General features: G+C 40.4%; 1 protein-coding gene across 27 annotated transcripts in view; it reads right to left on the bottom strand.

Moving 5' to 3' along the window:
* LOC147367731 (uncharacterized) overlaps positions 1-27,604 on the bottom strand; it is a 651,563-nt gene that overhangs the window by 343,351 nt on the left and 280,608 nt on the right. Inside the window, exon 1 of one of the 27 annotated variants that reach the window (XR_015132026.1) lies at positions 4,492-4,609. The exons of 23 other annotated variants lie outside the window; for them this stretch is intronic. The gene's annotated coding sequence lies outside the window, so the exon portion shown is untranslated. Of the gene's footprint in view, positions 1-4,491; positions 4,922-8,951; positions 9,013-27,604 lie in introns of those variants that run through there. 3 more of the 27 variants (XM_086315800.1, XM_086315806.1, XM_086315807.1) reach the window with 3 other exon arrangements.

Genomic DNA, 27,604 nt, shown 5'->3' with positions numbered 1-27,604 from the left:
ATTGTAAACTTTTCTTAAGAATTCAAACTAAAGAAAATACAGCATCCACTAAGAATCACAGCATTCTCACATTGAGAACCTCTGTAATCTAACCTGGTTACCATTTTTCCTTTGCAGAAAGTGAAAGTCACTCAGTTAAGTCTGACTCTTAATGACCCCATGAACTAAACAGTCCATGAAATTCTCCAGGCCAGAATACTGGAGTGGGTAGCCAATCCCTTCTCCAGAAGATCTTCCTGACCCAGGAATTGAACCGGGGTCTCCTGCATTACAGGAGGATTCTTTACCAGCTGGGCTACCAGGGAAGCCCAAATCAAATGTGACGACAGCCTGTATCTGACTGACCATGTTTAACATAGTCGTTTCACCTCCTTAACACCAGGATTTTGCTACTGCTTCAAATTCATTTTGGAAAGAGTCTACCTGATTGTTTCTTAGAACCAAGGTGTCTATCATTCCTGTTTGCACCCCATATCCATGCATAGAGCTGAAAATAGCTGTTCATAAATATCTAGTGATTTGCATATTTGAGAAAATTTAAGAAAATGAAAGACATCTAAAAGATAGAGCCTGTAGTGTGATTATCAATGACATTGCCTGAGGTGCAATGAAAGAAATTTGGGCCTTCATCAAAACCTTTCAGTTTACTACCATTAAAAACACTCTTTCAATATAGTATAGTATCTGCTTAATCCAGTGTAATCAGTTAATTGAGGGACTTGATCTCATTCATCTTCCTTTTCCTACATCTAGCCTTTTGGTTAACACATTTGTGATAAAGGTAATAAACAGACTTACAAATGAATATATGACTAAGAGTAACAGATGGTCAGAAAAATCCCCAGAATGAAATGAAACTTACACTTCACATCAAACACATCACAGTTAAAATGACTCAATGGAGGCAGTTAGAATGGGTTCAGGCCATTCTCAGTTAATCTAAAAGAAAGATAAAAAGGAAGAGCACAGAGGAAAAGGTGCAGGAAGCCTTCTCCAGCCACATTTATTCCATCAATAAATATTTCTTAAGCACCTGCTTTATGCCAAGCTCTGTTCTAAACACAGTATTATAAGAGTGATGAATCAAAGGACCTCCTCTCATGGAGCTTGCATCCCAGTGGAGACAAATAAACAAAGAAACAAACAGAATAAATAAGATAAGCTCAGAGAGCAAATGCCACTGGAAAAATGACACTGGGTAATGTAATAGCACAGAATTGACTATATAAAGGTGGGTAACCTTAGATAAGATGTCTAGAAAGGTCTCCTTCTGGTCTCTATTTGAGCACTCTGTCCTATAATCTTTATATCACTGGGTTATGACTATCTTTTCCTAAATTCATCTCCCAACTGCCCAACTGAAGAATAACATATCTCAGCCTCAAGTACAAAACAGTGTCTGCTGTCTATGAGTGAAAGTGAAAGTGTAGCTTCTTAGTTGTGTCCGACTGTTTGCAACCCCGTGGACTGTAGCCTGCCAGGCTATGTTCATGGAATTCTCCAGGCAGGAATACTGGGGTAGGTAGCCATCCCCTTCTCCAGAGGATCTTCCTGACCCAGGAATCGAACCCAGGTCTCCTGCACTGCAGGCAGATTTTTTTTTTTTCCATCTGAGCCACCAGGGGCACCCTCATTGGTATCTATGAAGCCCTCTATAATTTTTGCATGGATTAAATTCTTTAAAGCAAGCACTTTCTCTAACTTTGAAGACAAAGAGGAAGGAAAAAAATCTTTTATTTCCCCCCTCGGAAGGAAAGAGGGGTTGAAATCAGGGAAAGCTTCAGAAAGTGCATAAGGAAAGGCACAGGACATTACATGCCACATGTGAGAAACAGTGGTAATTCAGGAAAGTAATGAACATTGATTGGCAGAGGTTGGTGGCAAGGTCGAGAAAAGCCATTGTTGCCACGCTTGGATTTTCACCTTTAGGCAAGGTGGGAGCCATCAGAGATTTTACAACAAAAGAGCCACCAACAAGATCTGAGAGGTGGAAAAATCATTCTGGAATCTGAAAGAGTTAGAGGAAAGGGGAAGAGACAATAGGAAGGGAATAATGTCAAAAGCAGTTACAATGGTCTAGTTGAGAATAAAAAAAGAGGCTGAGCTGGGCAGTAGCAGTAGGGACAGACAGTAATGAAAGAGAATCTATAGGTCTTGGGAACAATTGCATCTGAGCACAGAAGGAATTGGGAAGGGGGCATCAGCAGCTGCCGGTTTGGTGAACCTTGTTTTCTCATGGTTTATCCGTATGAGAGACTGAGACACATAAGATGTCTTAAGAAAACAGGTACCTTGAGCAGGTGGCAATTCTGTCAACAAATATGGAATCATTTTCCTTTCAGCCTACATGAGAGTCTGAACCAAGAGGCATCCCAAACCCTTTATGGGTCAGCTACCAGCATGAACTCTCACTCTCAGCTGGCCAGTTTGACATGGAGCCTTTTTTATCTAAGGATGTCAGCCACTGAACTGTGCAGGCTAACTCTCATCTTCCCAAGCAGAGTTTGTCTGCACAGCAATGGCTGGCAACTTAATATTTTGCATAAAAATTCATGAGGAGCAGTATCCATTTCAGCTATGTTATAAAGTAGTAAAAGGAAGAGAGAGGGAGGAAAGGAGAAAGTTCAGCCCTGCACTCAGATAGGGTTCATTTTGAGTGATGATTGCGAGCCATCCTTGGAAATTACAGATGCTACTTGGTTCACTATTATTTTGCAGCATCTCCAGTAATCTTCCGTGATCATTTATAACAGCATGTCTGATGACTTTCAAAATGTAACGGGAAAGGGTACTTCTGTGAAGCATGTCTGCTCAAAGGAAAAATCAATCTTGGCTGCTAAGGGAGTGAACTCTGTACCACCACGATTAGACAGTTAGAGATTTCAACATATAAAAATAGGAATGGCAGGGGTCCAGTCTTCCCAAATATCTGTGTGTATGATGTGTGTTCCAGTTGCTTGAACAGTTTCAAGATTTCTCCTTTCATCCAAACAAAACACAACATGTGTCAGGAATCCAAATTGGCACACTCCAATAGAAAATAATCATGAACCCCATAATAATAACCACTAATGTTTACACACTGCCTTTACAGTTTGGTAAAGTACCTGTCACACACCTGAGCAGCTAATCATCAAAAACACCTCACACTTTGCAACCTTTTTTTCTTCTCTGACAGCCATTCCTACTGCCTGCAATGTTCTATGACAACATCTGTGCTCCCATATTTCAAGGGCAAGCTTAAAATCTCCCTGCCTGTGGCTCAGGCTCTGGTTATTTTAAATCTTCCAAGTGAATAATATTGTACCATGTATAAATATCTCTGAAAGATAGTGGAGTGTGATACAAAGTTAACAGAATCAGAAGACCTGATTTTAAGGACTATGCATGTGTGCTCAGTCATGTCGAATTCTTTGTGACCCTATGGACTATAGGCCACAAGGCTCCTCTGTCCATGGGATTTCCGAGGCAAGAATATTGGAGTGGGTTGCCATTTCCTCCTCCAGGGGATCTTCCCAACCCAGGGATAGAGCCTGGGTCTCCTGCATTACAGCTGGATTCTTTACCATTTGAGCCATTTATTACCTGTATGACTTGGGCACATCTTTTAACCTCAAAACTAGAGTAAATTATTACCTACCTTATATGACTTTTATGTAGATCAGAAGGGACATTATATGAAAATTTGTTTTGTAATACTAATAGGTACATAAACATTAAGTATTAGTTAACTATTGTGTTTATCATGGAGGATTATTTTGATGACTAATTTATGTAAACACCTAGCCCTGTGCCTAGCACATAAATGTTCAATTAATGAAAGCAATTATTATTAAAGTTTATTTATTAATGTAGCAATTATGAGTTAAGCAATGTTATGTGCAATACACTGTAATAGATATAGCATATCACTCACCTTCTAAATTATTTAGTAATAATTTGTATAAAAATCTTACTGTTGATTTTTAATTTAATTTTTTCTTTTTTGGCCACACTGCACAGCATGCAGGATCTTAGTTCCCTGACCAGGGATCAAACCCATGCTCCCTGCATGTGGAAGCACAGTCTTAACCAATGGACTGCCAGGGAAGTCCCTACTGTTGTAAATAAACAGTATAACAGTGATTAGGAACACTGGCTCTGGAATCAGATAACCTAGACTCTAAGCTTAATTCCAATTCTTTAGAACTGTGATCTTAGCCAAGTTACCTAATCTGTCTGTGCCTTCATTTTCTTATCTATAAAATGAGGAAAACAGTAGATCTTTAAATACAGCATTGTCGAAAAGATTAAGAAAAGTAATCCCTGAAAAGAGCCCAAACAGTTCCTGTCACATGGAAATAAGTTCAATAAAAGTTAGGTATTATTTATTCTCTTGCTGTAATGACCTCAGAGATCGCTTTTCATGTGAATCAAGACAAAAACACTTTTGTAGTCAAACATGTACTCAGTTATTCATTCTTTGAATCCATTCCACTGTTCCTAACTCACCTCTCTGCTTCCATTCTTGGCCTCTCTCAATGTTCCCTCCACACTCTAACCAGTCAACTTTCTAAGGCATCAAGCTGATCAAGCTGAAACCTGCAATGGATCCTTAAGATGCTTTATGGTCTCCATCACCTGGCTTTACCTTCCTCTGTGGCTGCTCTTCGGCAACTCATCTCAGCTGATTCTCCTGAATGACCTCATTGCAGAGCCATGGAGATGACTTGGGAGAGATTAATCCATCCTCCCCAATAACACCCAAAAACCACACAGCCTCATTTTTTTAACATGGGCAATGGATAAATTGTCATTTTTGTGTTAAAAGGCAGTGAGAATTCAGCTTCAATGCTTTTCTAGTTCTTTCTCCCAACCAGTTTACTTCCCCCAAACCTATCCCATGTAGAAATTCTGAAGTCATGTTTAACTGCCTGCCCATTCAGATCAACCCATCTCCTTTCAGACCTCCCCATCATTTAGCCAAGCAATTTCCTTTCCCTGGATTCCACCTCTGCCATCAACAACAATGCCAGTTTATCACTTCTAAACTCAACTCAATCATCACCCCCCTCTAAGAAGTCTCATAGTACTCTCCAGGCAGATTCAGCCATTCTCAGGCAACTTCTATACTTGGTGGAAGATCCCTATAGTAAGTGGTCCTCAAAGCAGGATTTGGCTCAGTACTTTTGGCACCTAGTATGAACAAGCACTTAGTAAATATTCAACGAAGCTTAATCTCAGTTAATATTTGGAGGATCATATTATACACAGAGAATGCTTTGGATAACAGAAGCATAAAAGTCAAAAAGCACCAAGGATGTCAGCAACTGTAGACTGCAGGCCAATGCCAGATTTTTTGGTTTAGCATCTTCATAATAATAATGAAACTCTCCAAAAATCAAGATAGCCATTTTAATAAATATCAATAAACATTTTTATCACCATTCAAAAAGACACTGAGGGTTGTAAAATACTCATCTCTATAATGGGCCCTAGATACACACGGAGTGGGTGGCCATTTCCTTCTCCAGAGGATCTTTCCAACCCAGGGATTGAACCCATGTCTCCTGTATTGGCAGGTGGATTCTTTACCACTGAGCCACCAGGGAAGTTCATAGATACACACAGAGATGTTAAAGTAGCCATATATTCTGAATCAAACAAAAACAAATCTTAAGGCTCTAAGACGATAAAGAAGCACAATGATGATAAAAATCTGCCACCAGGACTTCCTTGGTGGTGCAGTGGTTAAGAATCTGCCTTGCAGTGCCAGGGAATGAAGGTTTCCCTGATCAGGGACCTAAGATCCCACATGCCAAGCAGCAGCTAAGCCCATGTGCCACAACTAGAGGAACTGCATGCTGAAACGACCAAGTCTTCGCATCGCAACTTGTGCACCACAACAAAAGATCCCACACGATGCAATGCAGATCCTGAGTGATGCAACTAAGACCCGACACAGTCAAATTAAAAAAAAAAAAACAACTACCACTTACTGAGTACTATGATGTCTCAAGACTATGTCTGAATAGTACAGGCAGTCTCTCACTTAATCCTGCAAAAATTCTGAATGTTAGATATTTTTATCTCCTTTTTCTAGATAAAGAAACTGAGTTTGGAAAAGTTAAATTACTTTCCCAGAGTTATAACTTGGAAATGGAAATCAGAATTTGAACCCTCTTCTGAGTCTTCAGAACCTGTTGTTATACTATCAATTTCAAGAATAACCTCTATCTTGATGAGATAGTTTCAAGTCTCAAAGAACTCTTAGTCTGGACATATAAATAAGCACCAAAACAAGAGCAAGCCTCCAATCTCTTTTGTTTTGTGTATCATGGACTTTATTTCTAAGGCTAGCTTCAATGATAGTTTCTCCAGCTCCAAGTGGCACATGCCTCTCTTCACCAAATCATTCCATGTATTACATATTATATATAACCCTATATATTATGGGGTTGGCCAAAAGTTCATTTCGGTTTTTGTTGCAGCATATGGAAAAAACCAAACAAATTTTTTGGCCAACCCAATATTTCCAAATAAATCACCCTCACATATCACTTAAATTTTGATAAGGTTAAGAAGATAGACTGGAGCAAAGTAGTGGAGGCCTTTTAGAATTTAGTGAAAAATTATCTTCCTATTTGGGAGGGTCCTATTACATTGAACGTTTCTGAGTACAAAAATGTTAAACGCACAGCAAGGTTGTAGAATATAAAATATTAAAATGTAAGACAGAATGTAAAATATCTACCAGTAATATAAAGACAGACAAGAAAGGCAAGGAGACCAGCTCAGAGAAAATACTTTGTTGTGACGGAAAACTAGAGAATCAATAGCACAATGGGAAAGAATGGAGGAGTATAAAAGATGCTGTAAGTGTCTAAGTAATAGGGAAGGAAGCAAAAGTGGAGACAGATTAACTGTGAAGCTGGGGTAATGATTGTGAGCTGTGTTTAAACTATACTTGCTAAGGTGATGAGAAGACAGCTAATTGCTATGTCTGCAAATAATCAGAGTTGTGACAGAGGAAGCAGGAAGACAGATGGGTCAGTGGGTAGCAGCTGAGAGAGTAAGAGTGGCTCAGATTTCTAGGGAAGTCAGGGAAGAGAGAGAATTTCAGGATTAAGCTGAAGGATAAAGCAGTGAAGCAGAACTCCATTCACAAGACTCAGTCATGCAGTCAATCAGTGTTTGTGGAACACCAGCTGTACTTCAGGCACTGCTCAAGGTCCCGGAGATACAGCAGTGAGCCGAGTCCCAGTTCCCCTGCAGTGCACAGCAGAGTCTGAGAAAGAACAGACAGAGAGGCACAGAAAAAATCAGGATGCTGCAATCATCAAGAGTTAGTAAGAAGTTTTGAAAGGAACCACATCAATTTACAGTCCACCCTTTTCACCAGAAACTCAAAAGATAAAACTATGCATCTTCAAGGTGTGACACTGCCCAAATGATCTTCTTCCAGAGCCCACTCTTGGACTATTAGAAACATCTGTCAGAAAAGCTAAAGCGATTGAAAATTAAAAAACAGGTCTCTGAAACCTCTTTTGGATGGATAATTGTAGGACCATCAATGTGTTACTTTTGGCCATTCAAATAAAGTCCCCAAAGTGGGACAGGACCCTAGCCAGAGGGGAGAAAATAGAGAAGCTGAGGGAATCCTATATGTAACCTGTCTCAAACCATTTTTAAAGAGGAATGTGTATATTTTAAAAGGAATTTAATCCATATGTTCCAAATTCTTTAACTACAAATTCTTTTACAGTCTACAAAAAAGAACGAAAGAGTTCTTTAATGTTCAGAGATCTTTCCAATTCTTTTTATGAAACTTGTTATGCAGAATCACTGCCAAAATGGAAGTTTTGTTTTACCCAGAGTAAACAAGCTCACACACAAGCAAGCAAGAGTTTGGATCAAAGAAGGAAAGATACAACCCTTAGTAAACCTGTAAAATGTAAAAATGGTTTCCTTCCTTGACTTCTGTGGTCCACATGTAAGGGGACATGAATCAGCCAAGTATAAAACCAGACTACAAGCAAGTACATCATGTTGAAGACCAGCTGCTATAGACAGAGACAGGGGGCAGGGAGAGTGGCCAGAGAAAACACAATTGATAGTTTGGCCTATGAAGCAATCATAGAATAAATGACTTTTTTAATCTGAGGGGAAGAAATTATTTTAGCCAACTCTCGGCCCAGAAATTGTTTCATCCACCAAAAGCCAGAGAGAGCTATAAAAACTCTCCCATCACAAGAGTGCAGAAAAGGAGGCATTTTGTAATAGGAATTTTACAAAACACGTTTTCCTGAAAGAATATTCTGCCTCCAGCGTTTTCACAGACTTGTGCAATAGCAAATAAAAACAGAAATCATGGGAGAAATAGAAATACAAGAAGAAACCTTTACTATATAGATTGAACTTAAGCAATTTCATTCATAAGGATTAAAAACTGTGAAATCAGTATTGAGAATCTGCCAAGCAGCTTCTGTTTCTCCACTGAAACTGAAAACAGAAATTGATGCAACTGTAAGACTGACTCAGTCATCTACAGCATGAGTGTGGCAAGAGGCGTTGGTGATGTATTATTTTTCACTATAATTGATGTCATTTCCTTTAGAATAATTCTCTCTGTGGGACATTGGATCTAATAAACTCTTTCATTGGTCATTTCTGAGATTTTATGTTTCATTAGAAAGAAATGTTTATTATTTTTAACATCCTTTTACCATCTATGGAGGGCGCGCTCTGACAAATGGAGGACCCACCAGTGGTCAAACCAGGTATCCAAATATTGCAGCGCTGGGACAGAATCAAACTGGTTAGCCTAAGAAGTGAGAATATTAAAGTGAGAGAATTTATGAGAAAGTGAAGAAAGGAGCCAGTTGGATGGGGGGAAAGGTGAGCTGGAAGAAACCCCTCTGATAATACATGTGGAAAGATTTGAAAGAACAGATGAATGTTTGAGACTTTACCTGCGTGATCTGCTATGCACAATTCAGTATGGCCCCATGATGATTCTATTTCAAGCAGAACCTGACAAACAAGTAGAATGTTATGTCAAAATGGGTCAGGAATCAAAAAGAGTCAAGCCATGCATGTGTTAGGGACTGGGACCATCTGGCTTGTATTTGGAAAGAATGATTTATCTCCCTACCACCTGTTCCTCAGCCAGTCCACTGCTCTGAGAGGTAGAAAGAGGCAGGGAAATATCAAACAACACAGACCTTACGCCCAGAGGGCTCTGTCTCTATGGACAACACTGGAACGCCTATCAGTGACACTGAAATCCATGACCTAACCCAGAATGTCACCTGTGATATATACAGCTTAACACAGTTCCTGACACACAGTAATGACTCAACGGATGTTGAAGGAACGAATGAGCAAAGAAAGTAATCAGTCTTATATGAACTGACAAAGGGCAAGGGGATCCACATAGAATTAGATCTGCAGATGCAACAGAACAAGAGAAGGACAATTAAAAAAAAAAAAAAAAAAAGACATCCATTGCCTCGCTACTCAAAGTGTAGTGGCTGAATAGCACTGGCATCAGCTGGGAGCTTTACTGCAGGTCCTCGCATCTGAGTTTACGTGTTAACGAGGTTTCCAAGAGATCGGTAAACCTGTTAAAGTAGGAGAAACACTGATCTAGACCATAACTGAGGCAATACTAAAGGCACACCCAACCAAGAGTTATGACCATTACAGAGAGGTGGAATTGGTGGTTATCTGCAGATCACCCTGTGGTGATGCCTATACATTATTTACCTGTCATTCTAATGAGTGAGCTCTGCCACCGCAGCTCTCCTTTTGCTTCATCAATGCCCAAAGAAAGAACACAGTTAGATAGAAGGATGATAGATAGCTAGGTAGACAGACAACAGGCAGGGTTATTTTCCCTTCTGTTGGGCTCTATGGACATTTGCAGTAGTCAAATCAGCAGCCTAGGGAAAAATAAGTAGTTTTAGATATACCGTGTATATTATCTCTTGTAATAGTGATAACTATAACAACAATAATAAAGGCTAACTCAATAATAAAGGCATTGAGTGCTCACAGGCACAGTTCACATGGTTTACACATCTGACCCTCTTAAGAGCTCTGTGACACAGATTCTCTTTTACCCTCATTTACTCCTTCAACACTGCAACATGGGTATTTTTATGCCCGCGTTATAGTCACAGATATACAAATCAGAACAACCTGCATTCTGATAGCAGATTCAACATTTTACATACCAGGGATTTTGGGAAGGTCAATTCACTTCTCTTAGCCTCAGGTTCTTAAAAATGTGGATTAGCAACTCTAAGATCATAGCATCCGGTCCCATTACTTCATGACAAATAGATGGGGAACACGTGGAAAACAGTGGCAGACTTTGTTTTCCTGGGCTCCAAAATCAGTGCAGACAGCGACTGCAGCCACAAAATTGAAAGACACTTGCTCCTTGGATGAAAAGCTATGACAAATCTAGACAGTGTATTAAAAGGGAGAGACATCACTTTGTTGACAAAGGTCTGTATAGTCAAAGCTATGGTTTTTCCAGTAGCCTTGTATGGATGTGAGAGTTGGACCATAAGGAAGGCTGGAGAAGACTCTTGAGAGTCCCTTGGACAGCAAGGAGATCAAACTAGTCAAATCTAAAGGAAATCAACCTTGAATATTCATTAGAAGGACTGGTGCTGCGGCCAAAGCTCCAAAACATTGGTCACCTGCTGCAAGAAGCCAACTCGTTGGAAAATGATGCTGGAAAAGATTGAGGACAGGAGGAGGAGGGGCAACAGAGGATGAGATGATTAAATAGCATCGGTGGCTCAGTGGACATAAGTCTGAGCAAACTCTGGGAGATAGCAAAGGACAGGGAAGCCTGGAAAGCTGCAGTTCCATGGGGTCTCAAAGAGTCTAACACAACTTAGTAACTGAATAACAACAACTAATTGAAGCAAATGTTGTAGGCATCCCGACCATACTCCCTCAAATCTTCCACCTTCCAGGAACTGCACTTTTTTGCCTAAGGATTTCTCTGTCTTCAGGTGCCCATGCAGCTCATCCATGGTAGGCCAGCAGCAGTGAAGAATTAACATGCTCCAGAGTGCAGTTCTCAACCACTGAGTGATCAAAACAGTGCATAAAACATCCCATCTCTATCCCATCTTAGTTGGGACAAGTCCAAGGCATTTGTCCACTCTGTTTTCCATATTTCCCCAGAGAGAAGCCCAGTTGTCCACAGTGTTTAACTTGCTTGATAACACTCCCTTCATCGATGCTTCCCTTCCCCACTCACCTCCCCAGTCCTTCACCAATGTCTTCTGCATCACTTCCCAAATTAACAACTTGCATTGGAACCTTGTCTTAGGGCCTGCTTCTAAGAAAACCAAAGTATGACAGTGGAATTTGCACTGCAGAATTATTTTCAGTGTAAGAAACCATGCAGGTAAAGAACTTGGTATGTAGTAGGTAACCAGTAAATAGCAGCTATTGAAATAAGTATGTTTCCATTCAAGAGCGATGATAATAGTTGTGAGGAACAGCGACATGAAAAGCTTTGCCTGCTTCTAGAAATACACTCTTCCTATTTTCATACAGGAATGAAATCCCTTTCTGATGGAGTCAAAGTGAATTTTCATTCCAGATTTTATTTAGGAAAAGGAAGGAAAGAAAGCATAAAAGAAGGGACAGGCGAAAAAGGAGGGGAAATATAAATTATTTTCTTTTTTCTTGTTCAAATACCAATTCCATCACCTGTAAAGAGTGTACCCTTGGACAGCTTTCAGAAGCTAATATTAACTTCCATGTAAAGCTGTAAGTGGTGGAGCTGGGAATACTTGGGAAAGATTCATAAAATCTCAAAGCCTCAATTTTTTTCAGCTGACTTGTTCAAGGTCACAAGGGTATTAGGGGATGGAACCACCCACTGAACCCAGGCAGCCTGGATCTAAAGTCTACATATGTAACCATTACGTTCTACTCCTTTCCCCACAGGAAGTGTATTTAATCACCCAGCTGGGACCTGCATTTAAATCAGTCATACATGAAATTCTGAAGGAATAAAATGCCTTTGCATTGAAGTTAATGTACTTTCTGAGGTTTCTATAGCAACAAAAATCTAAAATCACCTCTGGTGGTATTACTTACAAAAGAAGAGAGCCATTCCTGCTGACCCTTTATCAAAGAATTTGTTTCTTCGGGACAGGTCTAGCCACATGGAAGAGAATTGTGCAATGGATTCTCAAAGATGTGATTGCTCCACTTGACTAATACAATCGACAAATATTTTTGAACATTTATTATGTGCTAGACCAAAGACATTAAAATATTGTTGTTTCTTTTCTACAGTCCAGTAGAAAGAAAAAATGTGTATTACAGTTGTCACAATAGCACGTGACCTGATTTAGTGATATGCAAGAGCCAAACACAAAATGTAATGGGAACAAACAAAGGTAAAAATCATAATTGGCTGGAGAATCAAAGAAAACTTCCCAAAAGGTAAAAATTAAAGAGCTGTTCTCCAGATGGAGGGCAAACCAATCATTACCACACAGCTTATCGTTTTTCCTCTTTGCCTATCTTACCTTTCCCATCCCCTCATTTGAGTTTCCTAGGATAACCTCCCAAATAAACTACCCTCACTCAAGAGCTTGCTTTGGGAGTCTGCTTTCAGGAGAATCCAAACTAAGATGACATCAATTGGGTTGATTCATTCTGTTCCTTGGGGACATAATTTATAGTTAACTCAAGTTCATATTAAGAGGCTGGCCCTTCAGCATCCATTAAACCAAGTTCACCTGTATTACAAGACTCAGGGTGACCACCTCCAGCATAGACAGTGGTCCAATTCTTGTCCCTGATCACTTGCCTTCCTTTAGGGGTTAAACTTGACTTTGTTTTGAATTCTTAAGTTACCACGTAGAAGTAGGTACAAAAGCAAAGCTCAAGAGCACGTCTCCTACATTCCCAAGTGTCCCTCTGATGGGAGTCACAAGATAAATGCCTTCACCCTCACAGACTGAGTTAGAGGTCGCTGTGGTCCCTCTGTTGTCCTTCCAGAATGCTAGACGGAGAGCCATTAGAAATTTTCGATGAGTGTGTTGCTAACAGCACTGTTCAGCACACCCTCCATGTAAGGCCCTTCATATAAGGTTCCACACTGGTGAACTGCTGCTCCCAAACAGTGTCAGGAAAAGCTTTGCTTCTTGTGAGTGAGTGAAATACTTTTCTATTCCAGTCATAAGATCCAGGACACGGACTATGTCTTCTTTTTCACTCCTGTCACCATGAACTCAGTATCAAAAATGAAGTTCACCTATAGTCAATAATATCCTTTGGCTCTCAGAGAAACCCAGCTAGTGTTCTTTCTGTCACCAGACTTCATGTTTTACTTCTTTTTTTGATATTTTCCTGTTTTCCTCATTCTGATTCTTCACTTCTATTTGATAATGTTTTATTGCAAATGACCTTATAATCAACTAGCTCAAGTCTTTTGTGGAATTCAGTCAAAAAATGTTTTGAGTGTCTATACATGCCAACATTATATTCAGAAAAAGGAATACAACAGCAGATAAGACAGGCCTGGTCCCGAGCACCACAGAGCTTGCTTTCAGGGGGGAATAGGTGGAAAATAGATTTTATTATGTCATAAATATTTTATAGAAGAATATTGGCCCACCAAATGGACATACTTTTTTCTATCAGGAAAAAAAAAAAAGACTTAACCCATTTTCATTTTGTCTTTCTTACTGGGACACTTGGACAATGTTTAACATTAAAGTCCAATAATTCATCTCTGACTCCTCATGCAATTCCTTCATTTTTCCCAAGTTGTTTTGGATATTTTATGGACTATCTCCATCATACTTTTTTTTTTCCTGCAAGAGTCAGTATACCTACCTTAATAAATAACTGCTTTACCTGAAGTCCTAAAATTTCAGCCCCTCTGTTGTATGCTGTTTTCCTTATAAAACCTCTAAATTCAATTTTAACAAGTTTGGAAAACCTGCAAACCCAAGGTTCTCAGTGCACTAATGCTGATCTGAGGTGAGAAGTCATGCCAGGCAAAATGAGATGGCAGCATCTCTTTCCATTCCCACACCTTTAAAATAACTAGGTCTTCAGGGAGAGCAATGAATTTGAGTCTGGAACCCATATCTTGAGTTGACTCAGATGACCAAAGAAAGAGCAACTGGAGTTGGGGAGACCCTCAAAACAACGCCTTGGAATGAACTGATGGAACAATCGGGGAAATTTAACTTGGAGAAGGGAACTCTTAACAAGGAGATCAAGTCTTTAAATATCTGAAGAGGCAACAGATCTGTAATACATGGCTTCATTGGACCAAAGGTAGAATCGTGGGTGGAAGCTTCAACTCTGAACATGGAAGAACTTTCTAAGAGATGTGGTCATGCTCCCTGTGATACAGATGGGCTTCTCTACTGGCTGTTTTGTTCCCTGCAACAAGATCCAGAAAACCACTCTATTTTCCTCTTTGAAATAATGCCATTTGCAGCAACGTGAATGAATCTGGAGATTATCATGCTAAGTGAAGTCAGACAGAGAAAGACCAATATCATATGGGATCACTTAAATAAGTGAATAAATAAAAATGATACTGCCGCTACCGCTGCTAAGTCACTTCAGTCGTGTCCAACTCTGTGTGACCCCAGAGACGGCAGCCCAGCAGGATCCCCCATCCCTGGGATTCTCCCGGCAAGAACACTTGAGTGGGTTGCCATTTCCTTCTCCAATGCATGAAAGTGAAAAGTGAAAGGGAAGTCGTTCAGTCGTGTCCGACTCCTAGCAACCCCATGGACTGCAGCCTACCAGGCTCCTCCATCCGTGGGATTTTCCAGGCAAGAGTACTGGAGTGGGGTGCCATTGCCTTCTCCAAAAAATGATACAAATGAACTTATTTACAAAACAAAAACAAGACTCACAGACCTTGAAACCAAACTCAGGGCTACCAAAGGGAAAACATGGGGGGAAATGATCAATTAGGAGGCAAGGATTAACATATAAACACTGCTATATATAAAATGGATAACTAACAAGGACCTATTGTATAGCATAGGGAATTCAACATTCTGTAAAAACCTATATGGGAAAGAATCTGAAAAAGAATGTATATACATATGTATACAACTGAATCACTTTGCTGTATACCTGAAACTAACACAACATCAACTCTACTCCAATAAAAATTAAATTTAAAAAACTAAAAGTAATACAGCAGCTCTAAAAGATAATGAGTTCCTCATCACTGAGAGTAATCAAGCAAAAAAAAATTAGACATTTACTAGGTGGCACTGTTGCTGACAAAATATGTCTTTCCCAGCTATCACTCAGAGCTCTGGGATCTGAAAGTACGTGTGTAAAGTACAGGGAAGCAACCTCCTCCCGGATTCTGTCTTTGATGAGAACAAGACATCTTCCTTGTCTTCTCACACTCTGCCTAAGCCTTTCCAATTCGTGTAAGTACATTCCTCTCACCCCCTATTCCAACACATTTCTCACACGAGGTAGAACAGACGCTGGGGTAACGCCGGCTAAAAATAAAAGCAAGAGGAGGGGGAAAAAACCCTCTTTTACAATAAATATCTCAGCAGAAACTTTATATCCTGAATGGATCCGGCAGCAAACGAGCAGCTGCTGCCTCTTTTGCGGTTCTTCCTTCTCTCACTTTTATAACCTGATTAATATGCCAATCAGAGTTTTGTAATCAGGAGCAAGGGACATTAACCTCGTAAAGCATATAAACTGTATCTTATCTGAATAAAGAAGGATGTATTTCATCAATTGGGCTCTTTGCTCTTTTTTAAATTTCTAATTGCATTGAGAACCTAGCCTGTCAATGAAGACCAAAGATCCCTGTCATCTTCCAGGCACTTAAAGCACCCTGGTATGCTCACCCTTGCTCCAATGTGCCAGACAGCCACATCCCAAGGACATCCACTGCACTGAGGGATAGTGGTACCTACTGAGGCTGTCCCAAAAGACCACAGTCCTTAAATGAGTCTTGATACCCTCTGGCTCTCTCTAGCTATTCAAGCCAGAGATTGACTGATATATTAGAAAGGCTGACCTCAAGTGGCTACACCAGTTTCTGAACATTAATAAACTAGGCCATCAGTGTGCAGCCTCTGTTGTTCAATTGCTCAGTCGTGTCAGACTCTTTGCAACCCCATGGACTGCAGCACACCAGGCTTCCCTGTCCTTCACCATCTCCCAGCGTTTATTCAAACTCCTGTCCATTGAGCTGGTGATGCCTTCCAACTACCTCATCCTCTATTGCTCCCTTCTCCTCCTGCCCTCAGTCTTTCCCAGTATCAGGGTCTTTTCCAGTAAGTTGACTGGTTGCATCAGGGGGCCAAGTATTGGAGCTTCAGCATCAGTCCTTCCAATGAACATTCAGGGTTGATTTCCTTCAGGATTGACTGGTTTGGTCTCCTTGCAGTCCAAGGGACTCTCAAGAGTCTTCTCCAGCATCACAGTTCGAAAGCATCAATTCTTTGGCACTCAGTCTTCTTTATGGTCCAATTCTCGCATGGAGCCTTTGATCACACACATACATGCAGTGATTAAGCACCCCTAGGTACAAGGCATGCTGAGAAATACAATCAATAAGGTATGGCAGCTACTCTTTAGAAGCTTATAATCTAGAGGAAAAGACAGGTTATACTAACAACTAATTTTAAAAAGGCAAAATGAAAAGAGGTAGGCGACAAAGAAGCACCACTGATTAAATGAACAGAGGTTCAGAGCAGGGAAAATAATACTATTATATTGGGGGGAGAGAATACACTTAAAAATGGGGAGATGCATTGTGGAATGAGGTGGCATTGGGCCAACTCTTGGGAAATGAGTAAGCTTTGGACAAGCAGAGGTAGGAGGAAGATGGTGGTGGAGAGTGGAAGAGGAAAAGCAAAGATCAAATGAAGGAGACATCCTGAACAAATATAAGGGTAGGGAAGCACAGGGCACATTCTGATGGTCAAGTCACTAATTCAACTAAAGCCTGGAGGAGAGGGAAAAAAAAAGAGCAGAGGGAGGCTGGAGTCAGGGAACAGAACAGAATTCCAGGTTTTACTTTTTATGATGCCATGATGGAATATTAAATCCATAGTCTTTTACAAAATATATTTATTTACTTATTTGGCTGTGCCAGGTCATAGTTGCAGAGTGTAGGATTCAGTTCCCTGACCAGGGATTGAACCCTGGTCCCCTGCATTGGGAGCGTCAAGTCTTAGCCAGTCACTGGACCACCAGCGAAGTCCCAAACCCATAATCTTTACTCCACCCTGTTGGCTAGTCGATGCCACTCATTCCCGAGTATCTTCCCAACCTTGCCAAAAAAAACAAAAAGCAGGGGTGAACCCAAGGTCGGTTCTGGACAGTAGATCCTGTAACATGCTGGCTCCTTTAAACCTTGATACACGGAATCTGTAATCTCCTTTAAAATCGTCCAGCAAATAAATATGTACATGTGTCTGTGACAAGCTTATGTATGTGTAAAGCATATTCAGCAAAATGTTGATAATTGTTGAACCTAAGAGATGGACATCTGTGCATTCATTATTCTCTTCTTTTTGCTCTTTGCAATTATGAAAAGGCTTAAAAACAGTTTTCAAAAGGTTAACAGAATATATAGGATTGATGCTAAAGCTGAAGTTCCAATACTTAGGCCACTCGACTCATTGGAAAAGACCCTGATGCTGGGAAAGATTGAGGGCAGAAGGAAAGAGAGGGTGACAGAGGATGAGATGGTTGGATGGCATCATCGACTCAGTGGACTTGAGTCTGAGCGAACTGTGAAGGACAGGGAAGCCTGGCAGGCTGCAGTCCATGGGGTCACTAAGAGTCAGACATGACTTAGCAACTGAACAACAACAACAACAACAAAATAAATGAACTCCTGGGCTACTGACCTGAGAATCAGTGGAGGGTCTCATTTCCAGCAGAGGCTGGCAGGATTCCCCTACACCTGAACTTCTGTGTATAAACCACCCCCAAGACCACATTGTGCTCAGACTAGGGGTCACTGGGATCCTTGGTCAGGTCTCCGCGGTGCCCAGGATGCAACTGCAGAGTTAAGAGGCAACAAAATATCATCATGTGTGGGAAGCAAAAAGAGCAGAGCAGTTTGCCATGTGTTCATTTTCACAAGTTGTAGGCGCTTTCAGTGGCAAAAATATTCATGGGGTTAAGAATCAGCTTGTTTGGTAAACTGCAATTAGCATGAACTGGGTCTCCTCAGCTTCTGGAAAAGGGATAAATATAGATGTCGATATTTTCTGTGGGAAGACAGAGCCCAGAGCTTCTATTTTAGAAACCCAGAAGAAATGCCTCAGTGAGGGGCATCCCAGCTAGGAAGGCAGGCCTGGGCTCTGGACCCACCATGAAGACAAGGGAATGCTCCCTGGGTAAGTCAGCCAGATTCTGGGTTCAGGGCCTGGAAGTATGCTCTGGCCGATCCCTCTGAGAACTGTGGTAAAGAGACAGAAGGCAGGGAGGCTCAACATGGATTTGGGGAAACAGACAGCCCGCGCTTGATCCCTACTTTGCAGTCCACCAGCTGTGTGACTGGCTGCACACGGCTGAATCTGTCTGTGCTGTTTCCTCATTTATAAGATGGAAATGTGACTGGGCACCAAGGAAGTAGTAGACACATATTAACTGTCATTTCTGGGCTTTCCTGGTGGCTCAGTGGTAAAGAATCTGTCAGCCAATTCAGGAGACATAGGTTCAATTCCTGGTCTGGGAAGATCCCACGTGCCACAGGGCATCTAAGCCTGTGTGCCACAACTATTGAGCCAGTGCTCTAGAGCCCAGCTCTGCAACAACAAAAGCCACCGCTACGCGAAGCCCATACACGGCAACTAGAAAGCAGTCCCCCACTCACTGCAACTAGAGAAAAGGGAGAACAGTGAAGGCCAAAAATAAGTAAATAAAGTTGTTTTTAATAACTGTTAGTCTTTAATCTTATAAAAGGGAAATGTGCATGAACATTACCTACTATACGGACCTTACCTGAATGTCACCAGTTTTTCCACTCCTGTTCTTTTTCTCTGGTTTAGGATCCCGTACTGCATTAAATCATCATGTTTCTTAGACTCCTCCAATCTGTAACAATTCTTCAGGCTTTGTCTTTCATAACCTTGACACTTTTTAAGAAAACTGGCCAGCTGTTTTGCACAAAGTCTCTCAGTTTCAGTTGGTTCTATGTTTTGATGATTAAATTGAGGCCGTATATTTGGGGGCAAGAATATTGCAGAAGTAACACCATGCCTTTCTAGTACATCACATCAGAATGTCCATGATTTCAAAAAATTAATCCAAAATAAAATTTTTTTGAAAATGTATAAAGAACTTGAAGGGAGCTTGAAGACAGTTTCTGGAGACCTAGTAGAGTTCTATTTTTATCCAGGTGCTGGTCACATGGGTGTGTTCAAGTTTGTGAACATTCATCAAGCTATATACAATTATGATTTGCATATTTTTCTGTTTGTTTTGCTTTAGCAAAAAGTTTTTAAAAGGAGGTCACAGAGTTTTATAAATGTGGTTTGAAGGGAATTTAGCTGTAAAATACATGGTAACAGAAAATAACATGCATGAATTTCTTCATGTTGTTGAGTTCCAAATCATCTAGGATCTAGATAAGGGTTTCTATCTAGATCCTACTCAGAGCCCTTCCTTGCTTCTTCTGTGTTCTGTGTCATCTTTTGAGTTATTTGCATCCCCCAAAGTGACCCATCAAGCTGGTCACTTCTTCAGACCTGAACTGAAACATTATCAAGCCTCAGTATATCTGCAATTTCCTGACACTCCATCTCTAGGCTATTCAGACAGTCTGCTTTGCATTATATCATTTTCAGAAAACTTGCATTGATAGTTACTGATAATATTATTTCAATTAATGGATTCTTACCTGTGTTGTCACAGGTATACACCTCTATTAAAACACATGCTATGTTGTTTCTGTAGACTTTGAATTTCTCAAAAGAAGAGAATTAATCTTCCCCATATCTGAGTCTCCAGCGCCATATTGGGGCCTCTCTTAGTAGCACCTGACTTCACCAGAGTGGGCAAATGAGAGGGCCCGGGAAGAGTGTGTTAACAAGATGACCATCACAATCTTTTGTAATCCTATAGTGAAAGTGACATACTGCCATTTTTGCCACAGTCTATCGAATAGAAGGAAGTCACTAGAACTAAGTCATACTCAAGAAGAGGGGATTACACAAGGGCATGAGACCTAAGAAGCGAAGATCACTGGGATCATGTCAGAGATGCCTACTACAAATGAGATTAAGAGACAGTGATAAAGTACAGGTAGCTTTAGAAATCTGTTCTAGAGACTGTTGGCGGCTCTGCTTCTTCATTTCTTTTGGCACCTATGTGCGTCCAAACATAGCTTATGGTTTACTTCTGATAGAAGTAGCTAAGAAGTGTTTCAGTGGTTCAGGACACTTGCAAGCCATGTAATAAATTTCTGTTAATTCCCTTCTTGATATGACATCACCTTGCAGCAGCCCATGTTTCATCTATTTATTATTAATAATCATGTCAAAGACAAGAAAGAACATAATTCAAATTCACAATCTATGTGTGTTAGTGCATTTCTTCACTCTCTTTCTCCCTCTCTTAGCTAAGAGCCATTTTTGCTTTTCTCTGCCCTCACCTAGGCACGTCAAGGTATAAAGAAACCCCTGATCTAAATGCAAGACAGAAGTGTTGGCATGCATTCATTCGTACCTCTAAGGACTCTATTTGCCTGAAGATGAAAAATAGGCATGAGAGGGAAGAGGAGAGGCAATTAAACATCCAGAAGAAGAATCTGTCAACCTGAGGGCCAGGCAGGACTTAGCACTGATATTTTCCAGGAAGAACACTCTAGGATCTATTGCCCAAGCTATTTGTAAGCTCCCTGAATAGATGGTACAGGCCTTGGACACCATGTGCAGAGGTGAGGCTTGAAAGGACAGCCTTGCTCCATGACCAGAGTGGAACCTAACTAAACATATTAACTCACTCATTAATAAACTAGGAATACAAGGATCTAAGTTGAGGATTAACCCATAAGAACTAAAATATCAGTGAAAGCATTACCTATTTTTATAATTATAACTCACCAATAGTAGCAACTATCATTTTCAAAGGTCTTTTTGTTTTGTTTTGTTCTGTATTATCCAGATAGGATAAATATGATCTTCCTGTACTATCTGGTTAGGATTATTTATCGCTTGTGCAAAGTTGGGTCAGTGGCCTTCCTCCATCCTGTTAGCTATGCTATCTGAAACACAAAGCATCCAATGTGCGCACAGGAGAAGAAAGAGATCGAGAAGATACATACGCTCTTAATAGCCTTGACCTAAATGGACCGATATCAGTTCTGCTCACAAGTCATTGATTGAAATTAGTCATGTGGTCAGACCTATCTGCAAGGGGGTGTTGACTGTAGAGGAAAACATGGATATTTAGCACTAACTTAAGGCATCACTGCAGAGAAGGCAATGGCACCCCACTCCAGTTCTCTTGCCTAGAAAATCCCATGGATGGAGGAGCCTAGAAGGCTGCAGTCCATGGGGTCGCTGAGGGTCGGACACGACTGAGCGACTTCACTTTCACTTTTCACTTTAAGGCAACACTGAGGCTCTGGAAGCTTAAACAACATATCCAAGATCATATATTAATGAGTGATTACATTCCTAAATATTTTTCTATGTTCTGTACTTAAATACCACAAATGCTCTTCAACTCAGATTACCTTCTTTCTTTCTCACTCATTTCTACCCATCAGAAAAACAAAATGCTGGTCAACACCACAGATAATATCATTCTTACCCAAGCTTATACAAGTTGTTAGAAAGGTGAAGATGTAAAAAAAAAAAGAAAGGTGAAGATGTTAGACAAAATTCTTGTGAGCCCAAAGAATGTCATGTTACAATTTAAAAATGGTACCATTCATTTGCAGATGGTAAAGTGCGTACATAAATGAAGACCCTAGCCTGCATGAGAAATAAAAATATCAAGGTTTCAAAGGGAAGGAAACATTTTTTTCATGAAAAAAATGTTAAAACATTTTCCTGGCCCATCAGTCACAATGACATAGGGTTTAATTATTCAAAAAGAAATTTTATTTCTGGAATCAAAGATTTAGATCTTTCTTCACAGGGCAAAAGTTTTGAGACATTCACTTTGTTGAGTGATCTGTAAGTTTTTCTCTGACCTTATTAGAATTTAACACTCCATGAGATAAATTGGTGCCCATGACTCAGAATAGGAAGGCTCTCTCAATCTATTTTCCAGAAAAACCATCCTAAACCACAAATCAGATGTCAATCCTCTACTTAAATATCTCCTTGGCTTCCTTGCTAGATATTGGCTGACTGTTTAATCTCCATTCTTTCCTGGCTAACCAAACTCAGATTTTATTCAAGCATTGGATAGATCTTAACACATTGAATATGTCCAATGAGAACATCTCTCCCAAAATCCAGGATACAATTCAAAATAACCTGCATTAATCACCGAAGTGGATGAATCGAGAGACTGTCAAACAAAGTGAAGTCAAAGAGAGAAAAACAAGTAATGCATGCTAATGCAAACATGTGGAATCTAGAAAAATGTATGAATGATCTTATTTGCAAAGCAGAAATAGAGACACAGATCTATGGATACCAAGGGGGAAAGGAAGGAGCAGGAGGAATAGGTAGATTGGGACTGACATAAATACAACTATCTATATTATGCATACAATACATAACTAGTGAGAATATACTGTGCTATATATAGTACAGGGAACACCACTTAATGCACTGTGGTGACCTGAATGGGATATGTTGGGATATCCCACATCATCAATGGAATATGACCTTGAATGGGGAGGCAGTCCAAAAGGGAGGGGATGTATGTATGCATATGACCAATTCATTTTGCTGCACAGTAGAAACTAACACAACACTGCCAAACAACTATACTCCAATAAAAATTAATTTTAAAAAATCACGACCCATTCCGATGCTTACCTTTCTAACCTCACAGTAGCCAGCTAAGGGTGAACATGTGACATAGTTTAGATCAGGGAGATGTAAGAGGGAAGTCATCTTGAAAATTTCTAGGAAAAATGATATAAATCCAAAAGGAGAGGTTTCTGGCACTGCACCTTCATCTTTCTTCCTACTTGAAAGTGATTATGTAAGAGGCAGTACTTAAAGCAGCATTATCCACACTGTAACACGTGACAGAGTCTGCCAGCTGACCAGCCAACATATCTCCTCTTCTTCTGAGGCTCACTGATGCTCTTCATTTCCCATCTTCCCTTTAGGTATAACTGAGTTCTAATCAGTAAAATACAGGGCAAAATACTGTACAACACTTTCAGCCCTCGCAAATTCAAAAGCATATATGGTCCTTCATATTCTTTCCCTCTCCCAGATTGAGGCAAATAAGTACATTTGTCTTTGAGGACATACTGAAGCTGGTGAAGAAGATGAAAACTATCTGAATAAAAGCCACCTGCTTATTATGAAACCTGTTTTGGGCTTTACAGAAGGGGAGATATAAACTTTTGTTGTATTAAGACACTTAAAACTGGGGGAGTTTTCTATTATAGCAGCTAATGTTACACTGACTATGAGGCAAAAAGCCTATGAATGGAAGGTCAGCATGGGGAGGATGCAAAAGAAATAATAGGGAGATCTTGAGCCTTTGAAGACATTGTTGAGATGCTGCATCAAACCGCATGGATCTCTGGACTTACAGCTCTCTATAAGAAAATGAAATGTCTCTGCACTTATACCACTGTGAGCTGGACAGTCTGTTACTTGTGGCCTAAAACATTCCTAACTAATAAACTACAAATATCCAAAGGAAAAAATACACTGGTCTTCAAGTTCTTTATCAATTGGACCCCCAATCTACCCTTTCAGCCTATCCGCATCTCAAGAACTCATATCCCGTAATGAATTAAACTCTAACCCTGATTTATCTATGGATCATCATGCTTCTTTGATAATGAAAATGTTCATCCCTCACCCAGGACTTTTATTCCTCTCTTCTCCATCAATGTCTTCCTTAAAGATCTCAACTCAAAGGGCACCTCTTCCTGTATTTTCCCCTGACTCCAGCACACAGATTTAACTGGTTCCCTCAACTATATTCCATAGAGCCTTGGAAGAACATCCAGCATGTCCTTGGCTGCTCATTAACCTGCCAGTATACCTGCCTGCCTCCCTCACTAGACCAAAAGCTTCTTAAGGGCAGAGACTATATATTTTTCTTTTTCTCTTTTTTTTTACTTAGCACAGTCCCCATGGAAGACTCTTGACAAATACTCACTAAGTTGAAAAGAATCATCAAATGCTGAATTGTTTATTTTTTTCCCTAGAATTGACAGGATCTTTTAAGATTAAACTGTCCTTCCTCCTCATTTCATAGATTAAAAAAAAAGAAACCCTGAAATGACCAACAATCTAGTGTCAGAACTGGTATGGGACATAAACCTTCTGACTTTCGGGCCACTTGAGAATTTTTTTCCATTCCCCAGTTTCTAGGCCGAAGCTATTTTTTAGTTTGACCACTTTATTCAACTCTGGTGACATGACCTTCCCCCAGCTCTAGCTTTACCAGTCATAGAAATAATTTTTCATAAATCCTACTTTGAGCACAAAGAAGAGAGAAATGTCAGAAAGGAAAAAAAGAATTCATCCCAGCTTGGAAATCAATCTTTCCCATGATCATACTAACCTAGCAAGTCCTGCCTTACTGGAGACATCCTGGCTTGCAATCCAGACCCCACACTTGGCCTAGAAGCCATCCCTGACCCCCCAAAAAATGGGTAGGGTTTGGTATCCTGTATGACCCTGCCCAGTCAAAATCCTTTCCTGGAGGCAGCTGAATCCTGCCCTCTAGTCTAACAACCACTGCTTGATCTCTTATTCCAGGCTGAAAAGAACACACAGAAACACAAGGATGACACAGAATCCAACACATTGTATTGTGCCTGGAGACGCCTGCTGCCCACCCACCCCAGATGGGAGGTCTTGGCTACCAAGCTCAGCTGAGATGCTCTTTAATCTCTATGACTGGTCTGACACCAAATCCCAGAATGCTGAGTTCATCCAATATGAGGGAGGAAGAAGAAATGGCAGTACCCTTCTAAGGGAAACCTGTGTAGGATCAATATTCATTCACCCATTCAACAAAAATTTATATTTCTCAACATCACTAATCAGTAGGAAAATGCAAGTCAAAATCATAGAATATCACAGCACCCATCAGCAAGGTCACAATCAAAAGAACACAAAGCAAGTGCTGGCAAGGATGCAGAGAATGTAAAATGGTGCAGGCCCTGAGAAAAACCTAAGTATGGAGATTCTTCAAAAACTTTAAAATAGAATTACCATATGATCCAACAATCCCACTTCTAGGCATATATGCAAAAGAATTCAAAATAAGATATCAGGTATTCACACACCCATGTTTATTGCAACACTATTCACAACAGCCAAGATTAGGAAGCAACCCAAATTTCCATCAACACATGAATGTATAAAGAAAATGTGGTATACATGCACAAGGAAATAGTATGCAGCCTTGAAAAGAAGGAAATCCTATCACATGTTACAACCTCAAGGATATTATGCTAAGCAAAATAAGCCAGTCACAAAAGGACAAACACCAAATGTTCTCACTCATATGGAACACCTGAAGTTATCAATATCTTAAAAACATAAAATAGAAAGTTGGTAATCAAGGGTTGTTTTTACTTACTGCTTCTTCTCTATCTATATTTGTTGTTCTGCAACATCATATATTTATATGTTTGGTGCCCTGAATCGCTGCCCCAGAAACATTCTTTTTAAGATTTCCTTATTTTTATCTTTCTGCTGAAGTATCCATAACAGATATGACTGGTGCCCTGCTTCCCATCACCTGACCAATCTCTGGTGTCAGCTGCAGCTGCAATGTACAGTTTCATGGGTAATTGACTTGCCTTGTGCCGACAGTTAGCTGTCCACTTCAACCACTGCCCACATCTTGAAATACAATAGAGGTAATATTCCCAGGGGTATCCCTCAATCAATGGAGATTAAATTCCCAACATCCGCTGGATCATTGAAAAAGCAGGAGAATACCAGAAAAACATCTACTTTACTGATTATGTCAAAACCTTTGACTGTGTAGATCACCACAAACTGTGGAAAATTCTTCAAGAGATGGGAATACCAGACCACCTGACCTGCCTCCTGAGAAATCTGTATGCAAGTCAAAAAAGCAACAGTTAGAACCAGACATGGAACAACAGACTGGTTCCAAATTTGGAAAGGAGTACATCAAGGCTATATATTGTAACCCTGCTTGTTTACTTATCTGTAGGGTACATCATGAGAAATGCTAGGCTGGATGAAGCACAAGCTGGAATCAAGATTGCTTGGAAAAATGTTAATAACCTCAGATACACAGATGACACCACCCTTTTAGCAGAAAGTGAATTGGCTTAAAGCTCAACATTTAGAAAACGAAGATCACGGCATCCGGTCCCATCACTTCATGGGAAATAGATGGGGAAAGAGTGGAAACAGTGTCAAGACTTTATTTTTCTGGGCTCCAAAATCACTGCAGATGGTGACTGCAGCCATGAAATTAAAAGACGCTTACTCCTTGGAAGCAAAGTTATGGCCAACCTAGAGAGCATATTCAAAAGCAGAGACATTACTTTGCCAACAAAGGTTTGTCTAGTCAAGGCTATGGTTTTTCCTGTGGTCATGTATGGATGTGAGAGTTGGACTGTAAAGAAGGCTGAGCACCGAAGAATTGATGCTTTTGAACTGTGGTGTTGGAGAAGGCTCTTGAGAGTCCCTTGGACTGCAAGGAGATCCAACCAGTCCATTCTGAAGGAGATCAGCCCTGGGAGTTCTTTGGAAGGAATGATGCTAAAGCTGAAACTCCAGTACTTTGGCCACCTCATGCAAAGAGTTGACTCATTGGAAAAGACTCTGATGCTGGGAGGGATTGGGGACAGGAGGAGAAGGGGACGACAGAGGATGAGATGGCTGGATGGCATCACTGACTTGATGGATGTGAGCCTCAGTGAACTCCAGGAGTTGGTGATGGACAGGGAGGCCTGGCGTGCTGCAATTCATGGGGTCGCAAAGAGTCAGACATGACTGAGCGACTGATCTGATCTGATCTGAAGAGGAACTAAAGAGCCTCTTGATGAGAGTAAAAGAGGATAGTGAAAAAGAAATCTGGCTTAAAACTCAACATTCAAAAAACAAAGATCATGGCATCCAGTCCCATCACTTCATGGCAAATAAATGGGAAACAATGGAAACATGAGCGATTTTATTTTCTTGGGCTCCAAAATCACTGCAGATGGTGACTGCAGCCATGAAATTAAAAGACACTTTGCTCCTTGGAAGAAAAGCTATATCCAATCTAGACAGCATATTAAAAAGCAGAGACATTACTTTGCTGACAAAGGTCCACCTAGTCAAAGCTATGGTTTTTCCAGTAGTCGTGTATGGATGTGAGAGTTGGACTATAAAGAAAGCTGAGTGCCAAAAAATTGATGCTTTTGAACTGCAGTGTTGGAGAAGACTCTTGAGAGTCTGTTGGACTGCAAGAGATC

This window comes from Bos grunniens, chromosome 8 (genome assembly GCF_055505025.1).
Source record: "Bos grunniens cultivar Pamir isolate PY7600 chromosome 8, Bosgru_T2T1.0, whole genome shotgun sequence".
Taxonomy (NCBI): domain Eukaryota; kingdom Metazoa; phylum Chordata; class Mammalia; order Artiodactyla; family Bovidae; genus Bos; species Bos grunniens.
Note: the sequence above shows the minus strand (reverse complement) of the source record. Positions and strands in the feature narration are given on the sequence as shown.